This window comes from Phocoena sinus, chromosome 10 (assembly GCF_008692025.1).
Source record: "Phocoena sinus isolate mPhoSin1 chromosome 10, mPhoSin1.pri, whole genome shotgun sequence".
NCBI lineage: Eukaryota > Metazoa > Chordata > Mammalia > Artiodactyla > Phocoenidae > Phocoena > Phocoena sinus.
The window spans coordinates 53733069-53758506 of NC_045772.1; the positions used below are offsets into that span (position 1 = coordinate 53733069).

Genomic DNA, 25438 nt, shown 5'->3' on the forward strand with positions numbered 1-25438 from the left:
AACGGAAAAAATGCATTAGCTTTCTGACTCTTAGCTGGAGGTAAGCAGTGAGAACAGTAAAGCAGATTTCTTGGTATATATAAATGAGTGGCTGGGAATGGAAGTCTGTCTGTATGGATACTGAGTTCAGAAACCCACTGAAGTTTCTGAACATCATCAGTCCTTTGTCTGCCCTCTCACCTGCTCAGGTTTTTTTGTTTTTTTCTCTCCATTTTCTTTCTTCTGTTTTATTTGGGGGGTGAGGGTGGAGGTTTGGTGTATTCATAAGATGCTTGCTCATTAATCCTTTCTCAGTGCACAAGCTGAAGCATTATTGAATTAAGCACAATCTATGATTTAGTTCACCTATGGATTAGATTGTTTATACTGAAACTTGCACTTTTGGTTTGGTATGAAAACTCAAAGTCACACAAGGTAATTGGTCCATTTCCCTCTCTGCCCAACCCCAGCCCGATATCTTCTAACTTAAAATCATGTGCATGTAGATATGCACCAGTTAGAATAAAATTCTATACTCAATTTCATTAAATTCTACTCCTAAATTGGTGTCGGTTCCCAAGCTGACCCTGAGGAGTTTTTGTTTTTGTCATCTGTACAGGCACATCTCAGAGATACAATAGTTTCAGTTCCAGACCACTGCAATAAAGTGAATAACACCAATAAAGTGAGTCACATGAATTTTTCCATTTTCCCAGTGCGTATAAAATTTATGTTTACACTCTACTGTAGTCCAGTGAGTGTACGATAGCATTAGGTCTGAGAAAAATGTACATACCTTAGGTAAAAAAATACCTTATTGCTAAAAAATGCTAACAATCATATTAGCCTTCCGTGAGTTGTAATCTTTTACATCTTTATTGTAATCTGTTACAATAGTAACATCAAAGATCACTCATCATAGATGACCATTACGAACATAACAACTGAAAAAAATTGAAAATTTGCGAAAATTACCGAAATGTGATACAGAGACATGAAGCGAGCAAATCCTGTTGCAAAAATGGTGCCGATAGATTTGCTTGATGCAGGGTTGCCACAAACCTTCAATTTGTAAAAAAAAAAAAAAAAAAAATGCAGTATCTGTGGAGCACAATAAAATGAGTGCAATGAAATGAGGTATGCCTGAATATATGTTATATTTACTGTACTGGAAATTAAAACTGAGAAATTAAAAAAAAATTTATAAATTTAGTTAAAAAGAAACATGGAAACATTTTAAATAAAAAATACCCATGTTTTCCAGAAAAAAACCCAATTTAGTAAGAAGAGTGGCATCATTTCACACTCACAAGTCCCTTTAGTGTCTGCCTTAATAGAAGACAGCTGGGGGCTTCCCTGGTGGCGCAGTGGCTGAGAGTCCGCCTGCCGATGCAGGGGACACGGGTTCGTGCCCCGGTCCGGGAAGATCCCACATGCCGCGGAGCGGCTGGGCCCGTGAGCCATGGCCGCTGAGCCTGCGCGTCCGGAGCCTGTGCTCCGCAATGGGAGAGGCCACAGCAGTGAGAGGCCCTAGTACCGCAAAAAAAAAAAAAAAAAAAAAAAATAGAAGACAGCTGGATTCGTATCTGCTTCTGCACTTAATAGGTTGTACTATCACACTCATGAGTCAGCTCCACTCATACTCATGAAAGAGTGAGTGTGAAAAAGGAAAGTAACATCATAGCATTATGATGAAAATAATTTTGACCTCATGTATCCCTTGAAACAGTCTTTGAGTTTCCCTGGGGTTCCCAGATCATACTTTGAGAACTGCCAGTGTGGAGAATAAACAGTTAACATAACTTTCTGCCGTACTATTTTATTTGGCTGCGCCGGGTCTTAGTTGCTGCGTTTGGGATCTTCTTTGTGGCATGTGGGATCTAGTTCCCTGATCAGGGATCGAACCCCGGCCCCCTACATCGAGAGTGCGGAGTATTAGCCACTGGACCACCAAGGAAGTCCCTCGGTCTTATTTTTTGAACTCTATTTTACAGATAGAAAACCTTAGACCACTTTAAAAAAGTTCCAGTGGAATGTATCAATAGCTCTTCCACTTCCAATATGAATATTTGTACTGATTCAGGAATACACTTCCACACACTGTGGTTTTTATACCAGATGGTGGAGTACTTTGTTTGCTCCAAAGGGCTGTGTGTCATTATGTTTGGGCTATTTAAGACCATTAGACAGTTGAGAGGGGTTAGTATTGTCTATCTTTAATAGATAATAAAAACAATAGGGGCCAGAATTTGCTAGAGTTGGGGTTAAAAGTACAGATCTTTGAGCACTTTAGGTTTATGGCAATTCTGGGATCATTTAGTAGTGTATTGTACTGGTTTTCTTTGTATCGTTTATCACAGATTTGCTGTATACTTCACATGAGCTAAGGGGCAAAATATACAGAGATTTTAAGAGGCTTAACATTCTTGTTGGGAAGATAAATTCATGAAAAGATAAAAATCTAAGCCTAGTGTGACATAGGAGTAGCATGGTGCTGGGGGAAGATGAGAACCTCAAAGATGCAGCTTGAGGTCATCCTGGCTCTTCTAACCAGCTTATGGCTTCAGCAAGCTGGTTCACTTTATTAGTTCTCAGTTAAGTCATTGACTGAGTCCTTTCCAGCTAGGAGGTGCTGAGTAAGTACCTCCTTACTCAAGCACAGCAGAGGTTGTGCACTGATGAGTTATTTTTTACTGACTTGTAAGGTACTTGTATACAGTTCATAAAAGTTAATGCTTTTTCATTTGCCTTATTTGTTTTATCATGAATAAAATCTCTGGAGGATCTGTTGGCTGTTTTGCATGTTAGCAAAGGTGGTAGTGAATTCAAAATCTAATTACATGTGATTTAATGATACAAACTTCTGAATCTAACAGCCTGGTAAACTCAGGGTGGTGGAATGGAGACTAAGCCTCTTGCCTGGAGGATCGACTTCCGTCCCCACATCCTGTGCAGCAATGAAGAGTGAGCACCAAGCACAGACTGTAATATTGTTTCTAGAACAAACAAAATAAAAAATTCTAAACAAACAAACAGTTTATCCTGGATTAAAAGGGACTAAATTTATAGGCTTTTCCCCCCCTCTAATTCTTGGAGAGTAATGAGGCAGTCACTCTCTCTGTCCAGAAAAGTTTTGATTTGAAGTATTCGTGTAGAAGGACCCATTGTTATCAGTGAGGCAGGTAAACTTATGATGGTGATGATCAGCATAGTTGGTTCCCGTTGGTTCCACTCTGGGATGACCTCTTTTAAGGCATGATTCAGTTAGAGCCAAACCATAATTTGTAAAGTATGTAGATGTCTGAATAGAGTATATGAAAAGTTGAAACAGATGTGAAATTGGTAGAAACCTACTGATGCTTCCAGAAAAAAAAGGAATGAAGATCACAACCAGTGTTGACTTTAGCTCCTCTGGTTAGCCCCAAGTTGCCTGAGGGTGGGTGACCTGAGGACATCTGTAGTGCTCTCAGAATTGGGCTGTCACTTGGTGCAGAGCGAGTGTCCTCTACTTTGGCAGTTAAACTGCTGTGGAAAGCCGCTGTACTTGATGTAATTTAAATCAATATCTGTGCTTGTATGCGGCCCTGCAGCCACTTTATCACTCTACTCTTGTCAGCATCTCTGACCTAAGAGTAAAGGACGCGGTATCTTGCTTAAGATTTGGTTTTGAAAACTCATGGAAGTCAAATTATATTTTAAAAGCACTGGGAAGCTGTCTACTTAAAGTGTGTCACTGTGGGACATATTTTCACAGTGTTGAGAATAGTTCTGTTAATCAGTATTGGTTCTTTGTGAGGTGGAGTTGAATATGCTACATTTTTCTATAGTGGAGGATAAATACAGTGGTAGGTTCATTTCAGATGCCAGGTGACCAGCTGCTAGCTTCAATAGCTCTTAGAAGATATCAGGGGTAAATGGCTAGGAATGAGTAGTTGGGTCATTACCTACTTCAGCTTCCTCCCTATTTTGCTTTTTGATACTCTGAGAGGATTGATTTACTTTCGGTATCTGTTCATACCAGAATTGCTTGAGCATCCATTTCTATAGTAGGTTTATTCCAATTTAAATAGGAACGATTCAAAACAGTATGTGCCACTAATTTTTCTCACAAGAAACACTCTTAGTGTTTGAACTTAAATTACAAGTCCTTTCCTGGGATACATTTATTTTTACCATATCTCAAAGCAGGGTTTTACCTCATCTGTAAAGCTAATTTTGCAGTATTATTAGGAAACTAAGTAATTTAGGTGTTTTGTTCCTTAAATATAATAGGTTAGGTATTTATAAGTTGAAGGGTGAGTTATCTCCATTTCATACCGTATGGCATTCAAGCTTTTTAGAATACGTTACGGGACACACACCAAAAACAAAACAGAAAATGTTTAGATTGTGTTATGTTAGTAAAATAAACAGTTTGATTATTTTCTTTAATAAACATAATTTTAACAATCTATGATCAGTAATGCCGACTTCTTTTTTCTACAGTAAAAACCATTGAATCATACACTTTATTTTTTAACATCTTTATTGGAATATAATTGCTTTACAATGGTGTGTTTGTTAGTTTCTGCTTTATAACAAAGTGAATCAGTTATACATATACACATGTCCCCATATCTCTTCCCACTTGCGTCTCCCTCCCTCCCACTCTCCCTATCCCACCCCTCTAGGTGGTCACAAAGCACTGAGCTATCTCCCACTGCTATGCGGCTGCTTCCCACTAGCTATCTATTTTACGTTTGGTAGTGTATATATGTCCATGCTACTCTCTCACTTTGTCCCAGCTTACCCTTCCCCCTCCCCGTATCAAGTCCATTCTCTAGTAGGTCTGTGTCTTTATTCCCGTCTTGCCCCTAGGTTCTTCATGACCATTTATTTTGTTTGTTTTGTTTAGATTCCATATATATGTGTCAGCATACGGTATTTGTCTTTCTCTTTCTGACTTACTTCACTCTGTATGACAGACTTTAGGTCCATCCACCTCACTACAAGTAACTCAGTTTCGTTTCTTCTTATGGCTGAGTAATATTCCATTGTATATATGTGCCACATCTTCTTTATCCATTCATCTGTAGATGGACACTTAGGTTGCTTCCATGTCCTGGCTATTGTAAATAGAGCTGCAATGAACATTGTGGTACATGAATCTTTTTGAATTATGGTTTTCTTAGGGTATATGCCCAGTAGTGGGATTGCTGGGTCATATGGTAGTTCTACTTTTTTAAGGAGCCTCCCTACTGTTCTCCATAGTGGCTGTATCAATTTACATTCCCACCAACAGTGCAAGAGGGTTCCCTTTTCTCCACACCCTCGCCAGCATTTATTGTTTGTAGATTTTTTGATGATGGCCGTTCTGACCGGTGTGAGATGATATCTCATTATAGTTTTGATTTGCATTTCTCTAATGATTAATGATGTTGAGCATTCTTTCATGTGCTTGTTGGCAATCTGTATATCTTCTTCGGCAAAATGTCTATTTAGGTCTTCTGCCCATTTTTGGATTGGGTTGTTTGTTTCTTCGATATTGAGCTGAATAAAGCCCACTTTTAATAAGCCATACCGGGTCCAAATAAAACTTAGATTATGTCAGCTAGGTTGACAGGAAACATTGTTAATTCAGTTTTCAGTCAGTTAACATTTATTAAACTTCTACTGAATATAAAGCTCTAAAGTATGAAAAAAAATGCATTCCCTATCTTCAAGAAGTTCACAGGTTAGCCGGGGAGATATAGTATGTGTCTAACTATAAGACAGTGAGCTACTGTGATAAAGAAATTCAACAAATGCAATGGGAACTCAGCAAATGGGAACTCAGCCTATAAATTTAGTGTCTTATTTCTGGTGGGATTGGGGAAAATGGGAAGGGGGTTAGCAAAGCTGACACTTGTCTAACTCTTATGGAATGGGTATTGGATAGAGGAGGCATATGAGGGAGACAACAGCGTGAGTAAAAAGCATGATGGTGTGAAAGTGGCTATTTCTGGGAATTAGAATTATCTTTTGCGACAATTTTTAGGTATACATTTGTTGAAGCTCCTCAGAGAAAATCTCCACCTGGAGCCCGAGCCGCCTGGCACTACACATAGAATGATCCTGTCTTCTTATGGAAAGAGTGGGTGCTGATAAAATTTTGATTGCTCTTTTTGTTTGCCAGGCGTGGCCTCTGAAATCTCCTGTAAGATTTGTGCTTCCCTTCATTATGGTAAAAAGAACCGTATCTGAATGATGCTTCTGTATTTAGAAATCCTGCTGGGTTGCTCTTGGGATGTACACCTTCACGTTATGTATTGAGGAATGGAGGGGAAATGGGAGATTAGACCTAGTGGGATTTGTCATGGATGGAGGTCTACGGTGAATTCACTGTGGACCACAACTCTTGCTACAGGAAAGGTAATAATGATGAGGGGCATCCTCCCTCGTGTGCTGGTAGCATCACCTGGATACGTCCTGCAGAAGCTCTGCTACAGTCTCTACCAAACACCCCCTGGCCTACCTGATTGAATCACCAGGGAAGTAGAGCACATTCTAGAAAATGGGATAGTAGAACCGAAGGCACAGAGCTGCAGACACTGCTGTGTCTGCCTGTGTTTGACAAGACATTAGATGAGCCACTGAAACCCTAAGCCAATTTTTCTTTTGCCCTGAGATTTCTGACTCATTGCAATTAAAATCAAAGTAAGACCTAGTCCAGAAAGTGTCAGACCTTAAAAAAAAAAAGTGTACAGAGGCCAGGGACAGGGCTGAAAAGGTAGATTGAGGTGAAGAGAGTGAAGGCCGTTGTATATCATAATAAGGAATTTTATACCATAAATAGTAGGTAGCCACAAAGGATGTTTTTAGTAATCAGGTGTTGGGAATAACATGATGAGATATTTTGGAAAAATAACTGGTAGGCATAGGAGAGAAACAGGTGAAGGTGAGGTATGATAGTGAGTGAAAGAAGAGGGTACTGTTGGAGGGCTTCTAGATGTAGAGCTAGCAGACCGCGGGGGCTGATTGGGAATGAGGAGGAGATATGCAGTAGGGACATTGAGCACTTTACCCCTTCTCTGATTCTCTTCTTGTCAGGACACATGGGAGGCTTAGACTTTTCTGCTCCCTTTTAAGCTAGGTGGGCCCATATGACTAGTGCTGCCCAGTGTGTTGTGAGCGGAAGTCAAATGTCACTTCCAGGCTGAAGCATTTAACTGTAGTTGGAAGACCATCCAATATCATCTTCCTCTCATGCAATAGTGAGAAGGCTGTGTGTTTCGGATGGTTCATCTACAGGTTGGTGGAGCCTTAGTCCACTGAGTCCCTATAGCAGGGACATTGCCCTGTAGGGTTGTTCAGGTATGTAGTGATCAATATCTGTTGTGTGAAGATACTAGGATTTGGGGGATGTTTGTCACATAGCATATCCTGACTAATGCATGGTGGTGGCTTGTAGCCTACATTTGTAGACGGAACCTGCAGTGGAAAATCAGGTTTCACTTATTGTATTTCATTATAGGTGCCACCTGAGAAAGAATCTGCACCCATGCTGGGTTAGAGTTAGGTCGATACCTTTGTAGGATTTCTTAGAGCTTGTAATTCACTGTAGAGAATTTTGAAACTGAGGGAGAGTATGTGTTGCTTCCTAAACACATCTGACTATGAAATCCATTTACTTACCTTTTTCGGTAGGTGCACTTATTAACATTTTGAGAAACACAGTTAAGGAAATACCGAATTACACAGCCATAATGGTCTAGGCCTGACACTAATTGCATAAACCAAGAAGAGTCTTCAACTCGAAAGGAAGGATAGATTTGAGGGAAAAGTTGAAAGAAGGATGGACAGGAGTGGGACTGACTGGATGTGTAAAGAGGTTTAATTGTTTTCAGTTGCCGTCTCATTTCCGATTGATTCCTTGCCAGTCTGCATAGTGCCTTTCCAGACCTTTTCCTTTTCCCTCCAACTATCAATCCCATTCGTGCCTCCCTCTGTGTTGGTAGAGGCCCTTACCTTCCCCCCTTACTGGATCTTTGTTCAGCACAAGCTCCTCTTTCAGGCCACCTTGGGACCTCTTTAACATCATCTTTCTTGTCCCCTGCTGTTGGAGATGGAGAAATGTTCTGCCAGAAGTGTTAACGCCTTCTCTCCCTGCCACATACGCTCATACGTGCCCTGACTTCCATCTCCTCTATTTGTAATTCCAGCATCTTGACTCTTCTCGTTGCCTCCCCCTTGGCCCAAAGGTGTGCTAAGTCATTGCTATTGGGTCAAACGGCACATCCCCTCTTCTAGTCCATATTTCCCCTTCAAGTTACTGGACCCAAAGTTGCTCTCTTTTTGTAACCCCTTTATTTCTTTCCTTACACAAACACACATGGAATGCCCTCTGTATGCCAAGAACCCTTCTGGGTGCCAGAGACACAAAGACGGATTAGAGAGGCCGCTTCCCCCAAAGTGTCTAGTGGGAGACCCATCCAACTGAACAGCACAGGGCATCGTGGGGAGACGAGCCCAGGGCGGGGACATCAGAGAAGGCTTCCCACAGGAGGCGTGGCAGGAGCTGAACGATAAAGAAGTCAGCCAGCCAGTGGAGGGGCTGGAGAGGAGAGAGGGGTTGGTGCACAGAGGAGTGAGAGTAGGACGCACACCAGCAGCTGTGGGTGGTCTCCATGCATTGCTTCTGCTTCAGTGCTCCTCAGGAAGGTGCTTGCCCAAGGGCACTAGTGACTTTTTAGGTTCAAGCAGTCACTTAAATTTGTTTATCTTCCACATCCTCACCAGAGCAGTCATTGCTGCTACTCACTCTCTAGTCCATGAACTCTTGCATGTGACTTTCATTGGGAAAGTCACATGTGACTTCCATTGGGATTTGAATTTATCTTTAGCCTTGCCTCTCTCCTGAACACTTCCTGTGGTCCCCTCTGCTGTGATCATCCCTTCACCATGCCTGCCTATATTGTGTGCTTTGCATGAGTCTGAATCTAGATTTGTTTGAAATATGAGTGCAAATTACAGGAGTTGTAAAGGACATGGTAGGTATTCCTTGCTCGTGTGTCATTCACGAGCTAATGGTTTTTGACAATGCCAGGTGGAAGCAGTTGGATAATGCCAAGACCTCACTGTGCCAATACCTATGAACAGCTGGGGAACAAATCTGCCTTTAGTTTCCAGAGCTACACTGGTCTGTTAATAAAATTCTGTTGTGTAGGTTTTCTGGCGAGATAGCTTATTCTCTTCTTGTTCAATTACATTATGGTGGATACTTTTTTTTTTTTTTGGTGAATTGCCATGTAATTCGGAATAACGTGCATTTGTCTTGTTAGTTTAATTTTAATTTTAATTTTTGGCTGCACTGTGTGGCATGCAGGACCTTAGTTCCCCAGCCAGGGATCGAACCTGGGCCCCCTGCATTGGGAGTGCAGAGTCTTAACCACTGGACCGCCAGGGAAGTCCCTGTGTGGTTAGTTTTATTAAAGCAAAAAAAAAAAAACCCCAAAAAACACAACCAATTGAGTACATGTATATTGAGTCAGAGTTACTTTTTGGGATGCCATAGGTAGAAAATGAATTAACTACTTCTGTAGAATGTTTACATTTCTGCCAAGTGCTTGCTAATGGTGTTCACCAGTTATTTCCAGTTCTGTTGGGGACGTGGCTGTTCACCATCTTCCCTTCCTCAACCTGGGGACCCTCTAGACAGTGGAGGCTCTGTCCTCCCTGATGAGGACATGTGGAGCCAACCTGAAATGGGCATGTAGAGTGTGTGACAAAGAAACCTTTGTGAACACAGCGTAATATAGCCCATCCTTCCTGATGTACCTTTGCAAATTGTGTCAATATTTGGGAAATTAAAGTCAGTGGTTGCCTGCGGTATGAAAGTGGTTCTAGATTTTTCTTTCTTTTTCTTAATTTTACTTATTTCATTGAAATATAGTTGACATACAAATTCTAGATTTTCTTAGTATCTCAGGCAGTAAATTGGGACCGTGAAGAAATAATTCTCTGATAAATGAATGAGTTGTGTAGCTTATGAAGTGGGTTTCACTACTTACCTGAATTTCTAATTAGACTCTAATGTAATCAGCCTTTTGTGGCATTAAGGCTCGCAGGAGTAAAGGCTCGCAGGAGTGTTGTGAAATGGATGTCATCTTTTCCTTTTTTATTGAAAAAGGGAAACAGGTGAGTTACTCAAAGGTTTAATAAGGTTAGTCAACAAATATTGCCAGGTGCTGTGGCAGGCTTTGGGATTGAATAGTAACCAAGATAAAACCTGGGCCTTCAGGAACTTAATCTAGTAGAGGAGAAAAACAGCAATTAAAGTATCAAGTGATAAGTGCTGGTATGGGGGAGGCTTAGGGTGTTAGGGGCAGGAAGGGAGGGCTACCTAACCCTGAGCTGTGGTGCTGAGGAGGTGATGTTGGTTCAGCTGAGATTTGTTAGACACTTTCTCTGTGCAGGTAATGGGATGGGTGTTGGGGATACAGTGGAGAAGAAAAGCATGGCCCTTGTCCTCACAGAGCCTGTAGTCAAAGCTGAGACTGAAGGATGAGTGGTAATTAGTGGGAATCTGCCAACGGATCCCCTGAAAGTGGAAACCTATGTGCAAAGGCCTGAAAATAAGTAAATGCTCGGGTCGTAAGACGAGCTGCAGTGGAGCCAGGGACCGGAGGCTGAATGGCCTCGCACACAGGGAAGACTCCAAGCACGCTTGTGAAGAGCATACTTATGTAATTAAGGTCAGTAAATGAATTGTAGAAGATCACATACACAGTTCCTGGAAATATAATATCTTATGCCAAAAAACCCCCCAAAAAACCAAACCCAACAAATTTTGGATGCTACATTTGATTAAGAAACTTGTTGAAATTGTAAGTTCCCTTTTGGGAGGATAAGGAGAATAATGTAGGGTTTAAAAGTTGGGCAAATGAGTGTAGTTTACAGCTTGTAATATTGTTGGGGAGAAAAAGAGGAGTCAAGGGTGACTCCAGAGTTTTGGGCCTGAGAAACAGGGTGAATAAACGGTAGCTCCATTTTCCAATAGTAAGTCAGGGAGGCCCAGCGAGGAGCTGGTGTAGTGCTGTCCTCTAAGCAATGGGCTCCAGAGTTCTTTGGCCCAGTCCAACCCCAGATCAGCTCCTTCTGGCTGACACTTAATGGCCGTTTCCACGTCTGTGAGCCAGGGATTAGTCCTAACTCGCAGGGTGCTTGTGAGTATGAAACAAATGTGAGAACAAGAAAGATGGTAATAATTATTTGTTTAATATATACCCCACTCTTACTGGAAGCCCCTCAGGGCAAGGTCTACGTCTGTTTTGTTTACTGCTCTATTCCCAGCCCGGAACCCATAAGTGAGACAAAACTCTCAATAATGATACAGGGGGATCCTGTCCGGGAGGAAAAATAATTTTCTCTCTACCCTTCTGGGTTCTTGGCTGAGACACTGCCCACTCCCCCACTCTGGTAATAAAGACTTATTAGCAGCAGTAAAGCAGAAGTTTAATCACATGTATGCCTCCTGTATACATAGGAGACACCCAGGGAAACTGATTAACTTCCTGAAACCCCTGGACCTCCAGGGAATTCCCCTGAGTTATCACCTTAAATACCTTTGGCTAAAGACAAAAGATGTGAGAGCCAGTTTTAGGAGGTTATTAGGAAAAGCACAGTAAACAAGGGTAGGGCTGTTGTGCAGATTTAAATTGCTGCCTCTCCACTGATAATAGTTTCTAGAGATTTAGTCATCTTCCTCTTTCCGGAACCAAGAGGGAAACACCCTTACAAATGGAAATTTCCCCTATATGCTTAAATGTCTCTTACAAAGGGTAACATCTACTAGGTTTTCAGAGTTTCTCTGGTGTTTGCTATTTCTTAAAAATAACCAGCTCAAGATCATCCTTATGCCAGAGAGGCATACTTGGAGGTGGCATATTTTGTTCCCCTTCAGTTCCAAAGAAATTTTATTGCCTAAAATCAAGGAGGCATTATTCTTTTTGTGTGTGTGTGTGTGTGTGTTACGCGGGCCTCTCACCGCTGCGGCCTCTCCCGTTGCGGAGCACAGGCTCCGGACGCGCAGGCTTAGCGGCCATGGCTCACGGGCCCAGCCGCTCCGCGGCACGTGGGATCCTCCCGGACCGGGGCACGAACCTGCGCCCCCTGCATTGGCAGGCGGACTCCCAACCACTGCGCCACCAGGGAAGCCCAAGGAGGCATTATTTAAAGGTCAAAAAATAGCTGGAGCACCTCTGTGAAGCCAGCTGGCTGGGATTACCTCCGTTGGGCTGTAGATCCAGATCCCTCCTGGTCACGACTCTGACTTGGTGGTTGTCCACTTCAGTGTTAATTATCAGGTGGGTTAGCCCTGTATCCTCTACAAGCCGGAGACTTTTGAGCCAGAGGAGCAATGTCTTGGAGCTTTATTGTATGTGGAATGTATTTGTTACGTAATGCCTAATGTATTTGTTTCCTAGGGCTGCAGTAAAAAAAAAAAAAAAAAAAAAAAAAAAACCACCAAATGAGTGGCTTAAAACAACAGAAATTTCTTTTCCCACAGTCCTGGAACCGGAAGCCTGAAATCTAGATATTGGCAGGGCCATGCTCCTTCTGAAGGCTCTAGGGGAGAATCCATTCTTTGCCTCTTCTGGCTTCTTCAGGTGGCTGCTGGCATTCCTTGGCTTGTGGTCACATCACTCCAATCCCTGCCTCCGAGGTCACATTGCCTTCTCTCGTGTTTGTGACAAATCTCTCATCTCACCCTTATAAGGATACTTGTCATGGTTGGCCATATTCTTTGTAGTATCTAGGAAGTCTGCAAGGTATGACATTAATTTTGCCTTGATTTCCATTAGCACTCACTGTTTTCAGTCTTAAGACTTTTAAGCTCTGAGACATTTTCTTATATTGTACTTTGTACTACCAATTGTGCTCCGTTGACCCTGCTGTCTTATGTATGGTTAAAATACATTTATGCGTCCTTGCAAAATGTGATGTTATAATAGCATGTCATTTATTGAGATCCTCTGTTCTAGGGGTGGATTGCCAGATTTCTCTCTCATTTGTACGTGAGCCTTTACCTTTTTTATTTCTTTTTTTTAAAGTTAATTAATTAATTTTATTTTTGGCTGCGTTGAGTCTTCTTCGCTATGCGTGAGCTTTCTCTAGTTGCGGTGAGCAGGGGCTACTCTTCATTGAAGTGTGTGGGCTTCTCACTGTGGTGGCTTCTCTTGTTGCAGAGCACGGGCTCTAGGCGCTCGTGCTTCAGTAGTTGTGGCACACGGGCTTAGTTGCTCCGTGGCATGTGGGATCTTCCTGGACCAGGGCTCGAACCCGTGTCCCCTGCGTTGGGCAGGTGGGTTCTTAACCACTGAGGCACCAGGGAAGACCCAGTCCTTTTAGTTTCTTTATTAATTTTTCCCATGTTCTGGAATAGTTTCTCAAGGTTATCTATCCCCTGTGGTACTGTAGGGAGGAGGAAATTTTCCTCTACTCTTCTAGGTTCTTCTGGCTGGTCTAAGAATTAAGTTGACATGAGACAGATTAACAGGAGAAGATTGAACAAAAGTTTAATAACATGTATACACGGGGTAGACCAAGGAAAACTGAGTAACTCACCAAAATAGCTGAAATCCTCACCTTCAATACCATCTTCAGCTAAAGACAAAAGAGGATGTTGTGGGTAGGGACTTGGGACTTACAAGTGGAGGAAGGCAATTGCCATGGAGATGGAAAAGCAAATGTTTGGTAAATGTTTGCTGGGCCTTGTAGAGACAATGGGACACAGAGTGGACTCTGATCTCTGAGTCCTCCCCTACACCTAGCCTGTCTATGACGATATCTGGTGATAGCTCTGTTCCTGGAACAGACTCTCTATCTAGTTAGGGAGAAGATCAAAGTTTCTTCCTGAGCCGTTTGGGCCTTGACTGTTTTCAGCTCGGAAGTAATCTGAGGAGACATTTTGGGGTGGCCAATTTTGCTCCCCTAGAGTATTAGTTTAGTTTTTTGTGGTATTTGCTTTTCACTACTGAAAATGAAGGTTTTTATTTCAGCAATTACATTAACTTTTCTGTTCTTTCTTTTCTTGTGTCATACAAGCAATGCTTTTTGCTTAAGAATAAAAAAAATTTTTTTTTCAAATTGGCCTGTTTCATGAGGCGAACTTCTTTTGGGAGTGTGAGAGTAAAAGAGGATGTTTCTCAAAGTTTTGTTTGTCATCATCCTTGTTTAGTAAAAGTTAAAAGCAAAGCAAGTCCCATCTGATGGTTCTTTTTCTGTGCTGTGTGGTGTGATCAGGGTGTCGCTAGCCCAGATGCAGGTCTGGCTTCATGAGTGAGCAACCCCTGCATGGAGAAGAGTCCTGTGCTTGGCTAAATGCTCGGCCGTTGCCTTCTTGAAATCCTTATAAGTTTTGAACAAGGGACCCCCACATTTTCATTTTGCAAGTGGACCTCATGAATGATCCAGCTGTCACTGGCTACATAGAACCTATGTACAGATTTTAAAGAGGACTCTATATTTCTCCAGGTGGATACAGCCCCTGATGTCATATCTTGGCTGCTCAGTGTATTTGTGCAGTGGACATGCTACCCAACCTTACATGGCATTCTTGGCGGTTTTCCCCTTCTTGCACGAATTCAGAATGCAGATAACTTTTGGTTAGTAGAAATATGCTTTTCTTGCCTTTTTAGGTAGGCTTTTAAAAATGAAATAAAAATAAGCACAACTCCATCCCTCATGACCTGTTAGGTATGCGTGATTGTGATTGTAAGCAAATCCATGAGCAGGTTGTCCTCTACTTGTCCTCAACACTTACTCTTCTCGTGTACTATATCTTAAAATAAATGGAATGTTAATTTCTCTTCTGCCTCAGGCTTTAAAAAATGATCTTAATTAATCTTGCCCTAATAGCTTCAGACGCTGGTTTTAAAGTTGTTGCACTCTGTCCTGACTGAATGTAGAGAGAGCATCGCAAGGACGGTCACGAGAGGAGGGAGTAGGTCTCTGTCAGCTGCTGGGAGCTGGGTGTTGCTAGGCACCCTTTTTCAGACCTGAAGCTGAAGGGCAGGCTGGTATGGAGAGCTCATCGCACTGTGTCTGGCTGTAGAAAACTTAGAATGAGTATTCCTGCCCTTTCTTGATCCAGGTATGCATTCCAATTTTCCAGGTCACACAGGGAGTTTATTGAGACCCAGGCTAGGGTGATAGCCCTTTATGTGAGAAATATTCATCGGATCAACGAAGGAGAATTAGACCAGGGGCTTATTTATAGTGCTTTTATTTTAGTTTCAGAGTCAAGGCTTTTGACTTTGCAATTCATCTGAGAAAGAACTCTTGACAGGCAGCCCCAGTATAAAGAATGGAGCAGAGAACCCAGAGGACACCGGACAATGAGAGAGCGTGCAGGCGTTGGCAGTAGGCCTGGACACTCAGCGCCTCTGAAGAATTGCAGTTTGCTCATTTTCTCGGAACTCCACTTTCTCCATCTATAAAACTAGGGAGATGATATCTAGCTCCCAAGATTTGTGGTGATGAAATGAGATGATGATGGAAATTTCCCCCCACGGTGCTGCTGTTTCTAGTCTTTCTCCCATTAGTGAGCGTTTAGAGCGCATGTCTTAGGTGAGGGGAGGGGCAGGAGAGAGAGCTGTGGAAAGAATAGTCTGCAGCCTTTCGAAAGAAAAACATTACTTTTGTAAAGAGAGAAGGCGCCAGGGACCAGGAGACCCAAGGATTAGGAGGTGATCTGTTTTGGTTTAACCCCTTCTTCAGAGGGAAATGGGTCAGTGGAATCTTCCAAAACTTCCTCAGCTCCAACTCACCCTCTTCCACGTCTAAAACTTCACGTGGCATTTAATTGCTCCAGGCACGTTAGCATTCCTAGTCATTTCAGACTCATTGCAAAGCTGAAAGAGAAGGAATTTGTTGTTATGCTGTACATGTCTGATTACATTTACACAATGAACTGATGCTGGAGTCTGTTGTGGTTAATTTCCAGTTGTTCCCTTGTCCTACTTTTAAGAGACAACTATGGAAGAAGGACTCTTAGCCACTGTGTAGCATTTCTTTCTCCTCTGTTTTCTTCTATTGTTGCCTTATCTTTTGTTTCCCTGGGGCCAATGTGATGGAAGAAATAGACTACTGTATTTCTGAATAGTCTTTCATGTGGAGAAATACAGTTTACACCCTCTGGACATTTTGTTGGTGACCTACTTTTATAGTCTTTACTGCCCAAAAGTTTTTGTTTGTGGAGAGAAGCACCTTCTACTATGTGTACCTTAGTGCTCAAACTATTAAATTTGTATGCATAATCAAACTTTAAAAATCAGCTTCTTAAACAGTTCTTCAGTCTACTTAAACATGGTTATAGACTTAAATTTTTTAAACAATTTAAACTACAATGATGGTTTTTCTGAATACTACAAACACTGTAAACAGCACACAAAGATCGGGTGATTACAAAACACGTAACACACTTACACCTATTCTAAAATACTAATGCCATGGGCGTTCATTTATTGTTCTTTAACTTGTTAACTTTCCAAGGTTTGAGCAACATATATTTTGGTAACTTCTAGCGTTAGAGCAAAGTCCATTTTGACACTTTCCTGGGGATATAACAATACAGTTGGACAATTCCGCAATTATGGAAACCTCATCGGAGCCAGAGAAATAGTCTGACCAGCTGAGATGACAGGATCTAGTTATCAGCTGATTGATTTTTTTTTTTGCGGTACGCGGGCCTCTCACTGCTGTGGTCTCTACCGGCTCCGGACGCGCAGGCTCAGCGGCCATGGCTCACGGGCCCAGCAGCTCCGCGGCATGTGGGATCTTCCCGGACCGGGGCACGAACCCGTGTCCCCTGCATCGGCAGGCGGACCCTCAACCACTGCGCCACCAGGGAAGCCCCCAGCTGATTGATTTTTGGTCATCTGTATTTGTCAATGCCAAGCCACTAGTCATCTGGCTAGGCCCCTTTTTATACCTGTCCTCGATTTGTTATATCAGTAAGACCTTGGACCCATGCTTTCCATACAGGTCCTAGTTTTTTTTTTCAGCTTGGTGCTCCCCCCTGAATGTTATATTCTCTAAACTTTGCTTGGCTGGCGTTTCCTGGACCATTGCCCTGTCACCCTGATGTTTGCCAGGTCTCTGTGCATCATTGGAAGCTTACATGTGCTTTATTACTACCTGACTCCACTTAGCAGGGCCATCTAGGGGTAGCATCTCCTAGGGTGTGAGGGGTGAAGTCTGCAGTTAGTGTACCTCTTCATACATTTGGCTAATTCATCATCTTGACACTCCTCGCAGTTTTCTTCCCGCTAGTTATAAAGTGCACTGATGCTTTTTTGTTACTGGTCTGCTCTACCTCTGCTAGGACTAGTATTAGGATGTTCCCTGCATTTACCCTTCTCTACTTAAAGAAATACAGGCACACCTCGGAGATATTGCAGGTTCAGTGCTAGACCACCACAAAAATATGGCAGTAAAACGAGTCACACAAACTTTTTGGTTCCCCAGTGCATATAGAAGTTATGTTTACACTCTACTGAAGTCTATTAAGTGTGCAGTAGGTATATATCTATACCTTAATGAAAAAATAATGCTGTTGAGTAAATGGCGCTGGTAGTCTTCCTCAATGTGAGGTTGCCACAAACCTTCAGTTTGTAAAAAATGCAATATCTGAGAAGCACAAAAAGCCAAGCGCAATAAGACAAGGTTTGTTTGTATGTAATAGAGGAAACAAAACACCTAGCACTCTTCTATTATTATTATTTGTAAAGATCGATTTTTACATTTACTGCGTTGGGTCTTTGTTGCTGCGCGTGCGGGCTTGCTCTGGTTGCAGTGAGCGGGGGCTACTCTTTGTTGCAGTGCACGGGCTTCTCATTGTGGTGGCTTCTCTTGTTGCGGCGTGCAGGCTCTAGGCGCGCGGGCTTCAGTAGTTGCGGCGTGTGGGCTCAGTAGTTGCGGTATGAGGGCTCTAGAGCGTGGACTCAGTAGTTGTGGCCCATGGGCCTAGTTGCTCCGTGGCATGTGGGATCTTCCCGGACCAGGGCTCGAACCCGTGTCCCCTGCATTGGCAGGCGGATTCTTAACCACTGTGCCACCAGGGAAGCCCTCCTCTATTATTAAAATCAGCAAAGCACTAAACTGATACTCTCTTCCCTTCTTTAGCATGATAACGCCTTGTTGTATACTTTAGATGAACTTTTCTTGTTTGGGCATCATTACGAACTCATGCCTTTCACCTTTGCATTGCGTTACTACTTTTTTTTTTTTTTGCGGTACATGGGCCTCTCACTGTTGTGGCCTCTCCCACTGCGGAGCACAGGCTCCGGATGCACAGGCTCAGCGGACATGGCTCACGGGCCCAGCCGCTCCGCGGCATGTGGGATCCTCCCAGACCGGGGCACGAACTCAGGTCCCCTGCATTGGCAGGCGGACTCTCAACCACTGCGCCACTAGGGAAGCCCCTGCATTACTACCTTTGATGCCCATGTTGTCCCATCTTGGCCAGGGATTTGTCCTTTCAGCACTACTCCTGACCTCTGTGAAGGTCTTCTACCTTTCTGGCGTCACTGGTTGGGCCTTGCCCATCCTCAGTTTTCCCTGTCCCAAGATACGTAGTTGTCTACCCTCCAAGAATCCTTGGTTCCTTCCTTTTGAGAATAGTTTGAAACCAAACTCTGGGTGCTCGTTTTATGTGACAAGTACTTATACGATGTTAACTATGTGCCAGGTATTGTTCCAAACTCTTTATATTGTTTCATTCATTTCTTGTAACAGTCCTCTGAACTGGGTACTATGATTTCTATTGAATAGACGAGGAAACTGAAGCCCAGACAAGTAACTTGTCCAGGGTCACACACACCTAGTAAGTGGCCAAGCCAGCATTTGAACCTAGGAAGTCAGGCTCTGAAATTGTCTCTGCTGCTTGGGGGTGACATGCATGTTGCTGGCGTGGCAGAAAGCTCTTGCAGCTTTTGGGCCGTATCTCGGTTAGAGCTGGAACGTTTTTCTTGTAAAAGTTATGGGTTCGATTGATTTTTTCCAGGAAATTAATGTTCTGTACGGTAAAACACCATCGATATTAGACACACTATTCTTTTACAAACTAGTAAGGGGGGAAAAAACCCCACTGCAGACCTAACTAGGACACAGTGCTCACACTGATGATCCTGGGTGACTCCTGAATAGAACACACCAGCCTCTCTTTGTTACCAAGTGAGACGGTTTCTCCTGCCTTCCCTGTCATCGCTTTGGCACATGACAGCAATCCCTTTGTACGTTTATCACAACAAAATGCACAAAGCTTTGTCTGCCGGTGAGGTTCTTCCCTTCTTTGGTCCCACGAAGCAGTTGGTTGTAGCATGGCAAGAAAATAGGGCACAAGAAATGTTTGCTTTGCTCAAAATCAATTTCATACCCCCCCCGCACCCACCCCGCTCTCTCTGTGGGCCTTGGTGTGCACATGACCACTTTTTGTTTCAATGCTGAATGGAGGGTAGCCTGGGAGGCTTTTTCAATAGTATCTTAGACCCACAGGAGAAATACCAACAGTGCACATAATTCAGTTGAAGTGGTGGTAGGAAGAAAAGTTTTAACCAGTTCAAGTTTATATTATGTTTCAATGCCCTATTCATCTTAGGCTATCAGGTTTCATCAGTCACTAAGACTTTCTGTTACAGGGCGCTTCTAACAGAAGTGTGTTACCCAGTAATTAGATGGAATGCGAACATGTTAAGTGTACCGCAGATTTTAGAGTTGCCCGTACATTTCTCAGTTCTCTTCTAGAAACTGATGGCCGTCTTACAAATTTTTTTTTTTTTTTTTTTTGCTGCATTGGGTCTTAGTTGTGGCATGCAGCCTTCGTTGAGGCATGCGGGCTGCTCTGTAGTTGTGGCATGCAGGTTTTCTCTTCTCTAGTTGTGGCGTGGGCTCCAGAGCTCATGGGCTCTGTAGTTTTTGTGGCACGAGGGCTCTCTAGTTGAGGCGCGTGGGGTCAGTAGTTGCCACGCAGCCTGTGGGATCTTAGTTCCCTGACCAGGGATCGAACCCAAGTCCCCTGCATTGGAAGGTGGATTCTTTACCACTGGACCACCAGGGAGGTCCCTTGCAAATCTGTTTTGACTAATGTTCATACATTACCTAGTTGCTAAGTAATATTTTTGAGTGTTCAATTCTTTTAGACTCTGCACCCCTCCGTTCTCCTTCCCTGCTCCCTGAAGTGGCAACTAGTCACGATGCTGGATGTTTGGTACTTATCAAGTTTGCAAATCTTAAGTGAAGTTGGTAGTGTTTCATTTTTTCTGCCACCGGAGAGGTTGGGATGGGTGGATATTCTCAATCATTTTCTATCCTGCCGGATCAAAAGCGTGGGCAGAATTCTTATCCTCAGTGGTTAAGTAATACCTAGCTCTCAGGCCTAGTTGCTACTTAACCAGAATCCATTTTATCCACCATTATTATTTTCCCGCCCCTTCCTTCAAATGTCATGAAAGCCCTAAAATATGGAGGATGAAATTGCATCAAGGATGGAAGTCTTAAAATAATAATTCAGGGTATTTCTGGACCAAGCATGTACTTGACTTCCTATTGCTTTGTCTTGAGTCAAACTCTGTGGTCTCCTTTTAGTGTATTTGCACTGACACGCTTCCACCCCTTCACCAGCTGTTTTTATCTTAATTTTAAAGCATTAAAGAGGCTTTCAGATTTGAGTTGGTTGATGGAGGCATCTCCAAAGGAATGAATCGTGCTGCTTAGTTTAAATGGGAAGAACTAGGATTCTGATGGTGTCTAAAATGCTGTGGTCACAAAGCTTGACTCTCACCAGTATATTATCTAGTCTCTCATTCAGGAGGGGGTCAGCAGTAGCCTTTAGAGTTGACTCACAAAGTGAAATATCCATGATGGGCAGTATGGTCGTGTTCCCCCAAAACCCACCAATTTGGTTGCTACCTGAGTACCCATTAAAAATCGGTGATCAAATATGTAGTCTAATTGGATTAGTTTGGTCCCCTTGATAGGGAGATACTCTTTCTCCATAGGAGATAGACGTGTACCTGTACGGTTATCTCCAAACAGTGGCTGGCATTTCAAATCATGAGTGGGTCCTCCATGTAGAGTAGATCCTCACCAGTTCTATTTCCACTATCATTCTGTCGTTCTGAGGAGTAACAGTGTTTACTACAGTCATGAGAACCTCAAGTTTTAAGCCCTTCCTGTGTTCCAGGCACCGGGCTAAGGATTGTATGTGTTTTATCTTAATTAATCCTCAAGGTAGCTCTGTGCTGTCGGGAGAGTTACCGTGTAGATGAAGAACTGATTCTCAGAGGATAAGTGACTTGTCCAGGGCCTCAGCCATCGAGGGAAAGTCAGGATTCTGACCCAGGTAGACTGCCTCCGGGGTGGGTGTGGGGACACCCCATGAGCTTTGGTCCTTACTAGGCTGTGCCCAAGAGGGCTGGGAAGGAGCCCTGAGGCCGTGCGCTTAGTCTGGAAAGCATTTGAGTGTTGGGCAGTCACAAATAGTGCTACAGCATCTCGGCTTCGTAAATATTTTTAAAATCCTACCCTTTTTAAAAAGCATTTTATATTTGGTTATTCAGCGCTCTGAATTGATTTCAGAGGAACCCTCTAAAGTAAACCATGGTAAGTTATATTATTTCTCATTTGTTTTGCATTTTATTATCCCCTTTTATCCTAATCTTGGGAGCTTGTGTCAGAATTAGTCACTTATAGAACTCCCCCCAACCCCACGCCCCTACCCTGGCCTTAATTTGGAACCAAAACCTCCTTGCACTTGCCCACCCAGCTTCACCTCCAGGGTGAATGGCATTCAAGAGCCGCAGGGATGCTCGGAGCAGAGGCTCTGTCTCCTCAAACGCCCTTGCCAGGGACTTCCTACCACGGCACCTTACAGCACGTTAATTGGCATGAATTAGCCCACATAGGAGGGGTTTCCTTTCCCTGTTAGGAAAGTTCAGGACGCGTCTCACTTGGAGAACAGCTCTGCTCTTGTAATTCATCTTGATAGCCCTAACAGTAAGTGTCTGTGTGCTACTATGGTTGCACTTTTGTCAGGCAGCTTCTATAAAGATGTGTATCATTTTAGAGCAAGTACCACTGACAATTCCCATCAGCACAAAAGCATAATTTTCCCCAAATGCCTCTGTTGCCCGAGGACATAAACTGTCATGGATTCTGTCTGGTTTGCTTCAGATTTTGTCTGTGAAGTGGCAAGCTTTTTGTGACACCCGACAGCGAGTTCCAGCATTAACGATCCACAGTCATTTCCTCCAGTCTGAGTAATTTAAAAATAGAAATAGAGAACTAATTGGATTCGGTTGCTGATAATGGTCATTCCTTCACTGTAAATGTAAACTCACCTCTTAAAGGTCTTTTTAAATTAGATTAAATTATTTATTTAATTATTTTCGGCTGCATTGGGTCTTTGTTGCTGTGTGCAGGCTTTCTCTGGTTGTGGCGAGCAGGGGCTACTGTTCATTGCGGTGCGTGGGCTTCTCATCGCGGTGGCTTCTCTTGTTGCGGAGCACGGGCTCTAGGCACATGGGCTCCAGTAGTTGTGGTGCACGGGCTCAGTAGTTGTGGCTCATGGGCTCTAGAGCGCAGGCTCAGTAGTTGTGGCGCACGGGCTTAGTTGCCCTGCGGCATGTGGGATCTTCCCAGACCAGGGCTCAAACCTGTGTCCTCTGCGTTGGCAGGCAGATTTTTAACCACTGTGCCACCAGGGAAGTGCCGCTTTTACCTTTTTGTTTCTTTCCCCAGGCTATCTGTCAGGTAGTTAATAAACCGTAAACAAACACATAAGTACACTCAGGAGTTTTAAGGGGAAGAATAAAGACTTTCATAATACCACAATCCTATAATTTATGTTTAACAGTATGATATACTGTGTGCCCCAATTTCTAAATTCAGGAGCAAGAATATTACTGTTATAACATGTATTACTGTTAATATGTGGTATCTTTCCCAGCTCTGTATATTGATGCTTTGGTTACAGTTTATCCCTAATTGTGGTCAGCATGCCTCGAATGCTCATTAGAAATCATGATGTGCACAAAGCCTTCCAGTGGCTCCTAATTGTCTTGAAACCAATTGAAGGCTGTTTCTCTTTCAGTTGGAGGTTGACTTTCCTTCCCCTTCAGTAAGGAGTAAAGTGGTATCACACATTTTAAGGTATATAAAGTAGGAAAGCCACATAACTGGAAAATAATAAACATTGAAGTTTGCATGAGTTATCCAAGCATTTGTTAATATATCTCAGGAAGTTGTCTAGAGAAATGTGGGTTGATCATTACCAAATAAATTTTTACCTCTAACTGGCTGATTTTTTGAAGCTTCTTTGCAAGTCTGCCTGTTTTCTAAATTTGGAAAAATCTGTGTATTTGAGCTTTGAAAAGATAGTCTCTTAGCAACATGGAAGGACAAAGAGGAAGAAATTAAGTAAGAAGTGTGCTATTATTTGTGTATGTTATCAGTGTTTTGAAAACCACCCTAAAGGTAGGTATTTTTTAAGCTGTTTATAACGTTTGATCAATTTAAAACTTAACAAAAACAGAAGTGGTGTGTTTTTCCTCCTCTGTGCCTTTTTTTTCTTTGTCTCCCCACATTGTATATTTTTGCTCACTTGGAGGATATACGTGGGCATTCTAAAATAAGAATTAATTAAAAGTGTCTTCTTTTAATTAATTAATTAAAAGAAGTCCCAGAAGGAGAGGTTTTATAGTGAAGTTGTTACCTGGGCTGAGCTGGGAAATCCAGCAGGGACCCTGGCTTCTCTGTCGTGTTCTATTGGTGAAAGCAAGCTACAGGGCCAACCCAGGTGGGAGAAAGGGAAAATGAATTTATCTCTGATGGAAGGAGCGGTACGTGTACCTAAGGCATAGAAGGAATTTCTGGTGTCCATTTTGGAAATGATTTTTTACATAAATTAAAGGAGTATTCATTTATTCCTCGGTTACTATGTTCTACTGATTCGGAGATGTTCATTCCCTGCACCCCTACACACACTTTTTAATATCTCTGAAATCAGGATGTGTCTTACAGTGATAGCATCTTATCAACGTTGTCTAGACAGCACTGATACATTGTTGTCATTACCTCTGATTGTGCAGATGTGGACATAGCAGTTATGTTTATGTATATTGTTGGTAATATACATGATGAGATTAATTGCATATGAAAGGTCTTCCAAATGTTACATCATGATTCAACACTGAAATAAAAGGTTTTTGTGTACATAGCAAGTTATAGAACCACAGCAACAGGTTGTAAATTTAGTATCAGTGAAGGAAATTTTTGTTAGGGAAATGACCACAGTTACTAGTTTTTGCAAAAAACAAACAAAAACAAAAAAAGAAACGAAAAAACAACCAAGAGCTTCAGGGCACCTGAGAGGATAAGTAGCTGAAGTTGTGTTACAGAGTTATGGCAGAAGTGTTCCAGATAATGTATTATGCAACTTGAAAACAGGAGAGGTTGGTAGACCCCTTCAAACAGATGAAAGGAACTTCAAAGCGATAAGTAGCTGGTGTGTCCAGTTCATAAGCTGTTCAGGACTGTTGCTGAGGCGTACAGAACATCAGTTTATCAAACTTGCTGCCAACATAGAGTGTAGCCGCCATTTTTCTAGTGGTTTGTGATTTGGAGAAAAATTGAGTTTAGACGGATAGGAAATGCTGATAAAATCCTAGTGTTCTTTAAAAGGCTCTGAAGTTTTTCTTTAATGGTAAAGGTGCTAGTGAGATCAAAGTCATGAGCATAGGCTACGAGAGGAAGTTACTGCTGTGATACTTTGCACAATTGCTGGTGGCTGAAAGTTGCAGCTTTAATTTAATCATAAACTAAAAACATTTCCCAAAGACATGATTGCGCACGTGCATGCAGGCATGCGGCCCCTTGAGTCACCAAAAATATGAGTCCTAGTTGTCTGAAAAGCCTTCTGTTATGGCACCCGGTAAGAACAAGAAAGTGCCAGTCTCAAAACTGGTGTATTGTCGGGCAGCTGAAAGAATGTTCCAGAAACAGTTGGGGCATCAGGTGGGAAAAAATGGACGTCAGCAACAGAGTTAAAGTGATTCAGAAGAGTCAAGAAGATGTGTTAGGAATATCTTTACCAGTTTATTATTATTATTATTTTTTACTGTAGGTACATGAGTGATACATGATAAATCTATCTAAAACCTTTTTCGATCATTATAAAATAGCTCTAAGTGACCAGACAGCATTACGTTTACTTGGCAGCATTTTTCTCGGTGGTGTGCAAACTGAGGGTTCATCTTCAAATCAGCTGCATCTTAGACTCAATAAATATGCGCCAGGCACTGAGCCAAAATTGCTGCGTTCATGGAGTTTCCAGTTTAAGGGGTTTCCAGTTTATGGGAATATTTCTACTCAAGCCCCAGCACGCATTTCAAAATGCGCTTTCATAGAGAGAGTATATAAGATCAAAATTATTAAGCAATTG

The 25438-nt window shown here is 42.5% G+C and overlaps 1 protein-coding gene and 1 non-coding gene across 4 annotated transcripts in view; one reads left to right on the top strand and one right to left on the bottom strand.

Annotated features, from left to right (window-relative positions):
- Window positions 1–25438, top strand: part of PPM1H (protein phosphatase, Mg2+/Mn2+ dependent 1H) — a 271045-nt gene that overhangs the window by 13852 nt on the left and 231755 nt on the right. The gene's annotated exons all lie outside the window — the stretch shown is intronic.
- Window positions 9331–9403, bottom strand: TRNAG-CCC. Its single transcript has one exon. It is a non-coding gene; the product is annotated as a tRNA-Gly (tRNA).